General features: G+C 45.5%; 1 protein-coding gene across 3 annotated transcripts in view; it reads left to right on the top strand.

The window, feature by feature from the left end:
- The window catches only part of KIF16B (kinesin family member 16B), a 1,618,961-nt gene that overhangs the window by 775,136 nt on the left and 830,950 nt on the right, over nucleotides 1-12,875 (top strand). The window lies entirely within an intron of this gene.

Here is a 12,875-nt window from a genome sequence, read left to right as displayed (position 1 = left end):
GTCCTCTTTCAGATCCACCATGAATGGATTATATAGCCCGTTCCTAAGTATGCTATGCCACCGTCTTTTTGTAGTACACTTTTCGTATTTTTCCTGCTCTAGCCAGAGTAGGCCCTGAATTCCTGCCATCTGAACCTCTTTTGTGGCTCCTGACTCTGCCCAGGCTACCTCTGTACTCGTGAACTCTGTCCTACATTCAGCGCGGCCCCTCGCGCTCAGCTCAAGCCTGCTTTCTGCCAAGACTGACTATAACCTTCGAGTTATCTGTTCCGCTCCCCGAGAATACATTCCTGCCTACTAGATTCTGTAAACATCCTCTCCAGCTGCAAGAGCCAAAAGGGCCGACCTGTCTCAATGCAAGTAATTCATAGCCTCCGTTGCCATGCTTCCATGGAAGGCCCGTGCCCCACGCTTCACATGAAGACACTCAGGCGCTCATACACGCATCCACAGTTAGCATAGAATAGCCTCTACCCTAGAGACCTTTCCGCCCAGATAGTATAGTTCCTAAACATCAGATATCAGATATGATAGAAGTACAAGTTGATCTGACATGCCAGACTTCTGTCTCTTTCCGTCAGTGTAAATGTCAAGACCCCCGCACCCCGTCAATCACACGTCATGCAGCTGCGCACGCATCCAAGCTTCCGATTTCTGCTGACATTGCAACATTCTGTTAGCACCACCTCTTGGTGCCACCCACCTGCGTCACCTATCAGTGACGTTTCTAGCACACACCTCTAGTTCACGCCTAGTTTACGCCTCTTGATGATGTATTGGTATCACGTGTATAATGTTATCTTGTCTTCTCTCAGCTGTTACGCCTCTTACATTGAACCTTATGGTGTAAATCAAGTATATAAGCTATGTATTGTCAATAAACGAGAGCGCGCTCATCTATCCCTTCTGACACCCCTGTGGTGGTCAGAACATGATATCCTGATTCCTTTATGAGGAATAAAACCCTTAGAAACTCTAACACCACGGACTCTGTTTTCTTTCCTTCTGATTGAGTTATCATTGATTAAGTACTTACCTGCATAGAAATTAAGAGAGTAAATTAATTATTTACGTCACTCCCCTTGTCGGGGAAATATCCAATATTTATACTCTGGAGTCTCCGCGAACCCCCTGAAAGAGTCCAAAGCGCTAAGGGAGCCACTCACAGTTGAGGTATGGTATGGCACCCCTTGCCAAAGCACTCCTTCTCCCCTTTTTGGGGAAGGATCCAGTATGTAGGCCTTGGAGTCTCAGAGGCCCCTCTGAGAGAGTCCACTGTGTATCAGGAGCCTCTCGCAACAGAGATGGGAAAATGATACCACTTCCCCTGGGATCACAGCTTACTGGACTTTGGACGCAGCTTTGACTTGTCTACCGGTTTGTGTCCCCTTCACCCTCCCCCTCCTCTTTCCTTGCGGTGTCTCACCCTCCCCTCCACTTTCCCTCCTTCATTTTCTGTCTACTTCCCCTGCTTTTACCCTCCTCCCCTGAATCTCTCCCATTGCCTGCTTTTTTCCATTATGTATATGTCCTTTTTGTTTGTCTCGACTTTACATGCAACTATGTTGCCATGCTCTAATAACTGTGTAATCTTTGTAACAATGTACCCTGCAACTATGGTCTGATACTCATGTAAAGCGCTCTGATACCTCCGGGTCTAGCCAGTGCTATATAAAATCTTTAAAATAAATAAAAATAAAGGTTGAATCCGAACACCAGTCTGCAGCATTCATAATATTCTCCAAGGGCAAATGATTTTTGATGCCATAACCCCTATGGTAGAATGAGTTCACAGCGTTGCACAAGAGCCCTGAGACTTGCCAGCGTGACCTGTAATCTTCCACATCATAAACATAAGGGGCTTCTTGACCTCTTGCCGGTGGGGATACCCTGAGGAATCCCTGAGGATAAACCTCTTGGGGTAGACGGATTGAAAAATTCCAAGAAAGTTTCAGAAGAATCAAAAACCAGATGTGCGACTGTCATATCAGGGTTATTACCTGCAGGTCCACCGGCTGTTGGCTTGTTTGTGCCGTGAGGCTCATTATCAACGCAAATGGAGGGTTGGCATAGGATGTCTCTTTGGACCTGTCTTGGAGAAAGGCATTGGTCGCCATTGCATCGGGATCTGGTCGCCAACTGAAATACCATGGAAGTTGATGGTCCAGCTGGGACAGAAAAGGATCAGTTGTGAGAGGACCCCACTGGCCTGACAGGGCGTGAAACATCTCCTAAATCAATTTCCAAAGGCTCATGTCCTTGAGTTGAAGAGACTGCCAATCTGCCACTTGGTTGGCAGAACCCGGGAGATGTTCTGCCACCACGGACATGTGATGATCGAGGCAATATTCCCAGAAGCTCTTTGCAAGGTTTGACAGGGCTCTGGAGAGCATACCTCCAAGATGGTTAATGTAGTGGACTGCGCCACATTGTCCATTTTCAGAAGTACATAGCATTGAGGTGGACCATCCGGCTCCTGTGGTAAACTTCCCGCTATGTGCACAGAAGCCTGAACCACTGTCGTCAGACTGTATCACTGTGCCAGTCTGAGAGGCGTTTCTCACCCGTTTCAGGCCTCCATATGTGTGAACCACCACTTCAGCTTGTCCTTTGCTTCATCTGAGAGGGGAACATGTTGGTAGGATGTGAGGCCACGACACAGGTGTAATGCTTTCAGGTGTTGAAGGGCCTGCACATGTAGGGTACCTAGAAAAATAGCCTGGATAGAGGTGGACAGACAGCCCACTACCCTGGTGATCTGTCGGAGAGAAGTCAATGGCTTTGCCAGGGTTCGGTGCACTTTGGGTCAAATTTTTGCTGTTTTTGTTCAAAGTTACTCAAGGTTGATTCCAGCATGTTGATCACAAACCCCCAGAAGAACAGAGATTGGGATGGAATCAAAGCTGTCACCTTGCGATTGATGATAAAGCAGAGTGACTGGAGGAGATCCACTGCACTCCGCAGGTGCAAGTTCAGAGCCTGAGAGCACTGGTCCTTGATGAGAATATTGGCCAAATATACTATCGTGCGGATCCCTCCTGCCCTTAGGAATTTGTAATCTGTCTTGAGCACCTTGGTGAAGCACCATGGAGCAGAAGAGAAGCTGAAAAGCAGGGAATTAAATTTGAAGGTCTGGGACCCCTATAGGAACTGATGTGGTGGAAATACTGGGGATGTCGGGTATGCATCCTTCAAATCCAGGCACACCGGTCTGAGCAGGTCTCAGAGGAGATGGATACCCTCTGTCTTGAAGTGGCGGTTAAACTTGTTAAACTCCTTCAGATTAATGGCTTGGTGTTGCGCACCATCCTGCTTCTCTATGAAGTAAATGTTGCTGAGGTAGCCAGAATGGTGAGGGCTGGTCAAAGATATAGCCCCTTTGGTCAAGAATTCCTGAATATCCACTTGAATAAGGGCCACCTCGCTTCCTGAGAAGGCGATTAGTCGAGGGGAGACTGTTTGGAAGGGAGAGCTGTAGAAGTCTATGTGGAAACCCTGAACTGATTGCAGAACCCAAGTAAGAGTCCTCCAAGCATGTATGAAATGTGCCAACCTGCTCCCCAAATTCTTGGGAGAAATCAACTGGAGACTCGCTATGGGAACTGGCAGAGGAGCCTTCCCCGCGGGTACTGTCTCAGGATCCTCTGTGACTTTGATAGCCGTTGGTGGGGTAGAAGTCCCAGAAGCGAGCAGGGTCCCGCCATTGTCCTCTCCCTGATGGCTGACCTCTGCCACAGGCTTGTGATTGCAGCCAGCCCAGCGCCCCCTGCCATAGCCTGCTCTTGTGAAAATCCAGGGGATAAATATGTGCCTGTTAGACGATAGCGCTTTATCAAGCTAAATCCCATAGTTTAGCGTTGATTTTAATTAGCAGGGATCTGCGCTTCTCTGTAGAGAGGGATCAGTTTGCATTCGCACATAATATCACCGTTCATTCGGACAAGCCAGAGAATACTTCAGGGGCGATAAAGGCGCCAGACGTTTTGGCATCTTTGGCCATATCAAGGATTTTAGTTAATTGACACATCAGGTCTAGCAGTTTATCTTTGCATGCCTGCCAGGAATGGTCAATACCATCCTTGGGATCTCTCACATATTTGGCCAATAGCGTCGTCATTTTGGGGTCGATTTCCGATGAAGGTCAGGGACATTCTGCCCTTTGGAAGTTGTGGATCTCTTGAGCCACAGGTTTTGCGAAGCCTCCCCGCCACATATGTGGTAACCTTCTTGACCGGAGATCACTCCTCTGATCGGGGATGCCTGAACACCTCAGGGTCCAGCATGTCGGACGCTGCACCATTAGGTGTGCTCGGGGGAGAGATCAGCCTAAAAGGGCTGCTCTGTGGTCTCCAGAGCCATTCCTCATCAGAGTTGCCATCCAATCCCACTGGGGATCCTTCAGAGGCCGGGGAGAAAATAAGGGAGGGTCACAAAGTGGTAACTCGGAATTCCTTGTTGGCTTAGGAGTTGGGGCGCCAATGCCTGGCCAAGAAGGCCTTTGTTGTGATGTGCTATTTACTAATGCAGTCTCTCCACTGTGGTTCTCTGCCTGTCTGCTCAGCCTGTGGTGAGGTCACTTGGAATGTTGGGGTTGGTTTGTATGTAGCTGAGAATCAATTGGTGTGATGGGCTGAGCAAAGAGGACCTTGCTCCTGGTGGGGCATTTCCAGGCTTTACGTTGGATCTTCTTGTAACTGAGAACCTGTAGATTACTACAAGAATAAATCTACTAATACCATCTACAAGACATGGCTAAGCCTTTTACTTCGTTTTAACACTGGCAACGATTTAAAAAGAACCCATGGAGCTACCTTGGATGGATTTGACTAAACTGAAGTAGATGAAGTAGCGCTTTTAAAAAAGGATATAAAGATTTGGAACTTAAAGACTTCAAGTAAGTGGAATGGATGAAACTAGGCACCCCATATGCCCCACCAGTGACCCTGTCAACGTTCGCCCTTTGACTAGATTGTGCCAGTTTCTGTTTGTCTGCTTGCTACCTTTGGAAAATGACTGACAGTCTCTGTTCATTGTCCCTGCATTGACTCTGGCTTTTCAATGGATTGGCAGCTGTGACATGTGCTAAAGGAAAACTACACTTCAACTAAGCTGTGTTCAAGTGTATGCCTCATCACCCCAGTGGAAATAGCGATGAGTGCTGGGTATGAATATCAGTGTGGTAAGCAGCCATGCGCCCTGGGTATTGTTGTACAAAAGGGGGTGGTGATGGACGGAGCATCCGAATCAATCAAACACTCACACCCAGTCAAAAGATCTGGGTTCAATCCATCACCGTTCTTTAGCCCACTCTGCCACCCCAGTTCAGACATGGCTATATGCAAATCATTCTGACCCTGTGCCTCATGGGAATAGTCCAGCCGAACTGCCAAGCGATGTCTTCCCTGGACCGGAAACAAGCTTCCGAGGACCGATTTCTGGCATTCCAGCCGTCTTCAGCCCGGCTTGCTTGAATCCAGTGGCAAAGTGAGCAAGGGACTCACGTCTGAGCATACCCTGCCACACTTATGGCAGCCAAAAGCGGTACACAAGGGGGTGGTGATGGACGGAGCATCTGAATCAATCAAACAGTTGAAGTGGAGGGGTCAGCAGTGAGAGTTGCAGCGATGTCTGCAGGATAAATTTCCATCCCTGTAAGGACTTGACTGTGTTGGAAAACGTTTGTGCTAATTTTTGCATTTACAGACTGCAGCCGTGTTATACTTGGCCTACGGAGAGGCGCTGCACTTTTGCGAGGGTGTGAGAATATTTTACTTTTGAATTTAGTTTGCCACAAAAGTTGCATCTGCACCATGGCAGTTTGTCTGTTTACACTTAAACAGCCCACGAGCCCTTCTCTATGCGTTTACATTCTGCGCGTGCAGTCTTACCCGTCTGGTGATGTCTGCAGGATTTCAAAACGCGCTGCGAGTCAACGGAAGTGCCAGCGCACGCTCCTCACCTCTCCTCGTCGGACAGCTTAAGAGTCTCTCGTGACGTCTGTTATCACGCGAGGTCACGTAACGTGAACTTGCGTAGCAGCCATTCTGGGGAGTAGTTCATCTTTCTGCTGCTATCGGGTAACCTAGCAACTAGTTTATTTTGCTTACTTAATTTTCTGCCGCTACGCTTTTGTTCGGGACAGCACAAATTTATTTAAGAACTATGTGTGGCGTTTTTCGGCAGTGGCGATATAAGATGAACTGAAGGATATATGGATTGGCAATTTAATTCATTGGTTATCAATGGGCAAGTGGAGACACGTCGAAGATTCTTTGTATGTTTTTTTTTGCATGGTGATCCTCGGTGGAGAAGTTGTTCACACAAGTCATTTGAATATTTTCCCACTTCTCAAATATGATTCTTATGTTTTTGTGTAATGCATTATACCTTGCTATTGCTCATTTGTTTCCTTGCCTATGAAGTTTTACCATGTTTTGTCTATTATTTATTTATGAGTGTTGTGTCAAGGTTTTAATGTTTCTGAATGGGTTTTGGAGGCTTGTGTGTGTTTTGTTTATAGAGAAAGTTTACCTACTGGTAGTTGTAGGTTGTGTGTCACATCAAATGTTTGACTGTGTGTGTGTTCCCTGTTGTCTGGTTCAGGACTGTGCTCATTTTCTCTAGATTTTCTTTATTCCAGGTTTTGGCCATTATGTTTGGGTTTGAGTATACTGAATTCTAGTGTATGTTGTAAGAGTGTTTTGTCTGCGCGTTTGTGCTTGTTTTTCTGAATTTCAAGTTTTGGCCAGTTTTGTCTAGGATTCAAGGATTCTTGAAATTGTTGTGGGTTATGTACACATTACATAGACTGTGTGTGACGGGTACACACGTGATGAGTTACCTCTACTGTAGTGTAACTTCTCTTATCAGTTTAGATTTACCCTTGGTTTTTGGGATTTCTGAGTTTATTTGCACTCATTGTATGATTCAAGTGTGTTTTGGGTTAAAAGGATACCCTAGTTTTGTTTTGGATTAGGGGATATCTTAGATTTTCAAGTTTTGTCTTGTGTTACTTACACATTACTTAGACTGTCTGTGACGGGTACACACGTGGGGGGTTATTTCTGTTATGTGTAACTTCTCCTATCAGTTTTGCTATTGTATTTTACCCTTGGTTTTTGAGATTCCTGTAGCACTTTAGGAAATTTGTGCGGTTTTGGTTTCTTGCTATTTTTTTTGTTTTGATCATTTTCAAGGAGAAGGTTGTAAGGATGTATTACTATGTTTTGGTGGTGCGTCCTTTTCTTCACTCTACGATTTAGAAAAGGGGGTGGTGATGAACAGAGTGTCTGAGTTAAACAGACCACTCTTACCCAGTCCAAAGATCAGGGCTTGATCCATCACCGTTATTTATCTCACTGCCCCATCCCAGCTCAGAACCTGGCTATATGCAAATCAGTCTGTCCCTGGCCCAGTGCATCATGGGAACAGGGCAGACTAAACTACCAAGCCAATTCTTCACCAGAAAGGAGACAAGCTACCGGGGACCGGTTTCTGGCATTTCAGCCTTCTTCGGCCCGGCTTGCTTGAATCCTGATGGAGCAGTGAGAAAGGGACTCATGTCTGAGTATACCCTGCCACACCTATAGTGGCCAAAAACGATTTAGAAAAGGGGGTGGTGATGAACAGAGTGTCTGAGTTAAACAGACCACTCTTACCCAGTCCAAAGATCAGGGCTTGATCCATCTCCGTTATTTATCTCACTGCCCCATCCCAGCTCAGAACCTGGCTATATGCAAATCAGTCTGTCCCTGGCCCAGTGCATCATGGGAACAGGGCAGACTAAACTACCAAGTCAATTCTTCACCAGAAAGGAGACAAGCTACCGGGGACCGGTTTCTGGCATTTCAGCCTTCTTCGGCCCGGCTTGCTTGAATCCTGATGGAGCAGTTAGAAAGGGACTCATGTCTGAGTATACCCTGCCACACCTATAGTGGCCAAAAACGATTTAGAAAACGGGGTGGTGATGAACCTTCACTCTGTCAAAAGTGTGTTTACCATCTTGATGCATTTTTGTGTTTATGATCGTTATTAAGGGGGAAGGATGTGTTATATATTGTTTTAATGCATTCTTCTTTTCCTGACTTGTGTGGGGGAAGGATATGTTATATTTTGTTTTAATGCATTCTTCTTTTCCTGACTTCTATATTTTCTGTATTTTATCTGCTTCTATTCCTTACCTGTCTATTCTCTTTCCAGACTTGTGCTTTTGTATTTTCTTTCCAGACTTGTGTATTCTATTTTGTGATTTTATCTTCTTCTGTTTCTTTTCCTTGTTTTGATTATTAAAAGGGGAGATGAGTTGTAATGTGCTATTTACTAATGCAGTCTCTCCACTGTGGTTCTCTGCCTGTCTGCTCAGCCTGTTGTGAGGTCACTTGGAATGTTGGGGTTGGTTTGTATGTACCTGAGAATCAGTTGGTGTGATGGGCTGAGCAGAGAGGACCTTGCTCCTGGTGGGGCATTTCCAGGCTTTACTTTGGATCTTCTTGTAACTGAGAACCTGTAGATTACTACAAGAATAAATCTACTAATACCATTTACAAGACATGTCTAAGCCTTTTACTTCGTTTTAACAGCCTTCTTGAGTCTGGCAAAGGCGTCCAATTCTACCCCAGGGCCTAGGGTGTTTGTGTAGGTTCTTGGGGTTTGTGGTCGGTTTCGAGGAGGGACGGCTGAAGGCCTGGGAAATTCTTTCCTCAGAGTGAGGGGTTCTAAGCAGTTTTGTGACTAGTGCCATATTTTTTCTCCAAAGGTGCTACCGTGTCTGAGACCACCCTGTAAATTGAGGCATCCAGCGCCTCATAAAACTCATCCGACTAGATATAGAGGGCAATATAGGTTTGGGTAAACCCAGGTGAAATGCGGGTAGCAAAATTACACTTTCAGAGACGCAGTATCCTCCAAGGCCACAATGCGGCCCTGGTTAAAATGGCCAATGAGCACAGCCTGAGTCGGTATTCTGAATTAATTGGCAGCACAGACGTAGGCAAAATTCAATAGTACAGACCCCAGAGGAGCGCTCAGACTGCTGCTGTATGACAAACTATAATACAGACCCCAGGGGGAGTTCAGATTCCAGGCTGTGTGGGACTCCCCAGATTATACACGCACGCAATCAGGCGACACTCGGCTCTCTCAGTTACCAAATTGCCAAAAGTGGTGCCCGGTTGCGCGTCAGGCAGAGTAGCAATTGCATGTCGTAATGCACTGCGAACGTGCGCTCGCTGGTGGTCAGAGAACCGCTGCACTGCAGCCCCCATAGAGCCAATAAATATTTCAAGAGTGGCAGTGAAATGAGTGACAGAGCATTCCCGCGGCCGCTGCAGACAAAGACACAGCAATCTTTGCAAAATATGCCCGTGAACATGCAAGAATACCGCAGATCTATTTGAAAGAATAAGAGGGGACCGAGGTCCCTGACTTAGCTTTGACTGCAGCAGCGAAGAGAAAGGACAAGTTTAGGAAGACGGGGGCTGAGAATGGTCATGCCGAGCCCTGATTGGACAATACTTTACTGTTGCTTTTCTGTTTATTTCCCCATGAATGATGGGAAATGGAGTTTTATACTGTTAAGAAATACGGCTGCTGAATAGATTGAGCAAGCGATGGCATAATCCTCGCCTTCGGGTCCTAACGGAATTACACAGTAGACTTCTAGACTGCAGGTGGCTTAAAACCTCTACCGTGGGTATTTTTCTGACTGTCAACCAAAATTCTACTTTTTATATTGTGTATAATGAGTAAAAGCTTAGGAAGCGGGTAGGCATTACGATGGATAAATCCATGTGACATCTTTCACATAGGAGTAGGTTGCTGGCCACATTCATGTGGGTGTCCCTTTTGCAGGTACAAGATTAGAAGTTGCGGAGAAGAGCAGCATGTCACTATCGCAGCAAAGTCTGTGATAAAAGCAGGAACAGGTGTAACTGAAGAGATTGTGCCTACCAGCAGGAACCAAGGCACAGTTGACACCCCTGGCATTACAGAACACCTCCAGTCCAACTTAGTCAAGTCAACGTCCACCAGTATGGGCAGATTAGAGCCAAAGCAACTTGAGGCTCAAAATGTTCTGCATGTCATGGTTATAGTGGGCCAAGGCACGCCATGCTTACGGTGGGCAGTGCTTAATTTGTTGAAGAATAAGTGCTGGTGGCCAGAGCTTTGCTCAGAAGCCCGCAGCTGGCAGCAGCGCACACAATACCAAGGCTGCATAGTCTAGGATCAACCTCATGCCTCTTTAACTCACTCCCTTACACTCCCTCCTCCTTTATCTCTCGCTTGCAGGTTCCTATTTTCTCCCTTTATGACAGTTTTTTATCCATCTGTCTCATTCTTTCTCCATTGTGCGTTTTCTCTCTCTTGCTCTTGGGAAATGTTGGATGAAGAAAAATATATGGCAATCCCAAAAAACGAGTGCCGGTTTGCCTCCTTGGCCCTAAAAATGAATGCCAGTGGCCCCCACAGCAACCCTCAGCTCAAACTAAGCACTGGTAGTGGGTCTAGGCCAAGGGCACTGTAGTGAGAGCTACTACTGATCAGTGAAAATCATCATGAGCTACTAAAGGCTAAGCAACTTGTGCATTGTTACCAGAAGCCCTCACACATACTCCATTGACTTTCAGCCTATTGGCCACAGAACCAAATACTGTGGTTTGAACAAAATACTTTGACTAGGGGCACTATGACAAGACTTCCATGCGTGTCAGTGAGAGTGTGGTCTTTGGGGATGTATAAACGTGTGCTTATGAATCGGAAAAATGTGTATGGGTGTCTGGGAACCTATGTCGAATGTACTTATGGCACTGGAATACCTTTCGTCATAAGCAACACCTTTACATGTATAATACAAACATATAACTATTTTTTTAATAGAAGAAATTTAAAGTGCATAAAACGTTGTGCAGAAATGTTCATGATATGGAACTTTTTTTGCACTTTAAATTTCTCCCACTTGAAATAATGGGTGTATTTTTCAGTTATAAATATGGCATAGTGTCTAACAGCCCCGGGGAGCAAGATGCCTGCTCTGTGTAGAGGCGACACTTTGAAATGGGAGAAAATTAAACTGAAGAATTTACTTTGTTTCTTATGAATTCCATAAAACTCCTCATTTAAATGTAATCCAATTTCCAAGTGTCACATCTGGCATCTTGCTCCCTGCGGTAGACAATGTGCCCTATTTATAACAGCGAAATGCAGCAATTTGTTTAAATGGGAGGAATTTAAAGTGAAGAAACATGTTCATAAAACATTAAAACGTAATTGGCTTAATTGAGAGTGGAGAAAAACATTGACTTAATGTTTCATAGAAATATTGTTCTTCACTTTGAATTTCTCCCATTGAAAAACAAGCATTGGAATAGCCAATAGGTCCCGCCTTTTGGACCTTATAAGTGTTTAGTTATCCAGTACAATATCCTTGGTGCAACAACATCAACTGTTGCATGGCTAAACACTTATAAGATCCCAAAGGCGGGACCTATTGGCTATGGCAATGCTTGTTTCAATATTGCGCGTTGGTGTGATAGACAATCCCAGAATTTTTGAAAGGAAGTTCAGAACTATCTGCCGGATATTTTTGTAAAAGAAAACTTATTATATTCTAATCAGCATCCTTCATATCTACACCCTGAAGTTTTTTCCATTAAACATCAGTGGATATTTAAACATGATCCTCTAATTCCAGAGATGAAGACAAATGATGTTTATATCTATGAGACCGGTGTTGCAGCCACAAGCAAACTGCTCCTTCCGGCCTAGTAGGGAAACACACATGGCCCGTCTCAGGGGAGGGCCGGGGTTGCAGTGCTCAGGTCTGTCACTAGAGGTTAGGCTCCTTCAGTACAGACAGGCAGCACAGTGGGTTCAGCCCCTGGGCAGCCGCTGCCTGGTACAGAAAGAGGCTCCTTCTTTGGGTTGTGGATTCAAGTCCATGCGAGGGGAGGAGACAACCTGCTGAGGGGCCAATCACCTGTGTGCATGAACGTTGTTCATAGCACCTCCCGCTGATCATCTCTAGTGATTCTTCCTAAACTGCTTTTCATTTTTTTTCTTGTCATGTGCTCTGGGCACCGTGTTTACCACCTAGTAACTCACATTGCCTCTCCCCCCATCTCCCTCTCACCCCCCTGCCATCCATTATGGTCACACCCCGTTACCCCACCACCTCCCTGTCACCTGTTTGAAGGCGGTACCCCTATGCTTGGATCATAGCAAAAGCAACTCAGCTCTCCGTCCTTCCAGGATCGATGCAAGGAACCTTTCATGGGCTGCGCTGCTGTGAGATGAGGCAACTCCGCAGCATCACCAGACGGTCACTTCTCTTTCATTCTTATGGAACAAAAAATGATTTATTCATATGTACTACAATATGCTGAGGTTTACTACTATACTATAGATTGTTTATTTTAACAAACTGCAGCATCACTCTCACCTTGATAGGTGATTATAATCATTGGCACATCCAGAAAAATCAAGCGAACTGTCGCCAGAACGACCTGTTATGGGTCTTTCCACCATGGATTTGATATTCACGTGTACTTTGTGAGACAGTGATTAATCATTTTTCACAATTTTTGAAAGGCATTTCCTGGAGGACTTATCTGGATAATGAACGTATAAAAATGAAATACCCTTACATAACCGCATTTAAAATATTTTTGATATCTGTGTATCGAGCTATAGTTTATGAGGGGAATTAAATTAAAACCGAAATTGTTATAGCTGTAAGGAGCAAGTTGATATTACCGGCTACCTACAAAAACAATCGCTTTCCTCGCGCTAAAAGGAGGCAGCAGGGGGAGGGGCGAGAGGATAGGGCGAGTGAAAGGGTTTCACTTGCAAGAGCAAGTAGTGCCAGGAGCGATAATTGC

This window comes from Lissotriton vulgaris, chromosome 6 (assembly GCF_964263255.1).
Source record: "Lissotriton vulgaris chromosome 6, aLisVul1.2, whole genome shotgun sequence".
NCBI lineage: Eukaryota > Metazoa > Chordata > Amphibia > Caudata > Salamandridae > Lissotriton > Lissotriton vulgaris.
The sequence above is the reverse complement of the archived record's forward strand: the minus strand, read 5'-3'. Positions and strand labels throughout refer to the sequence as shown.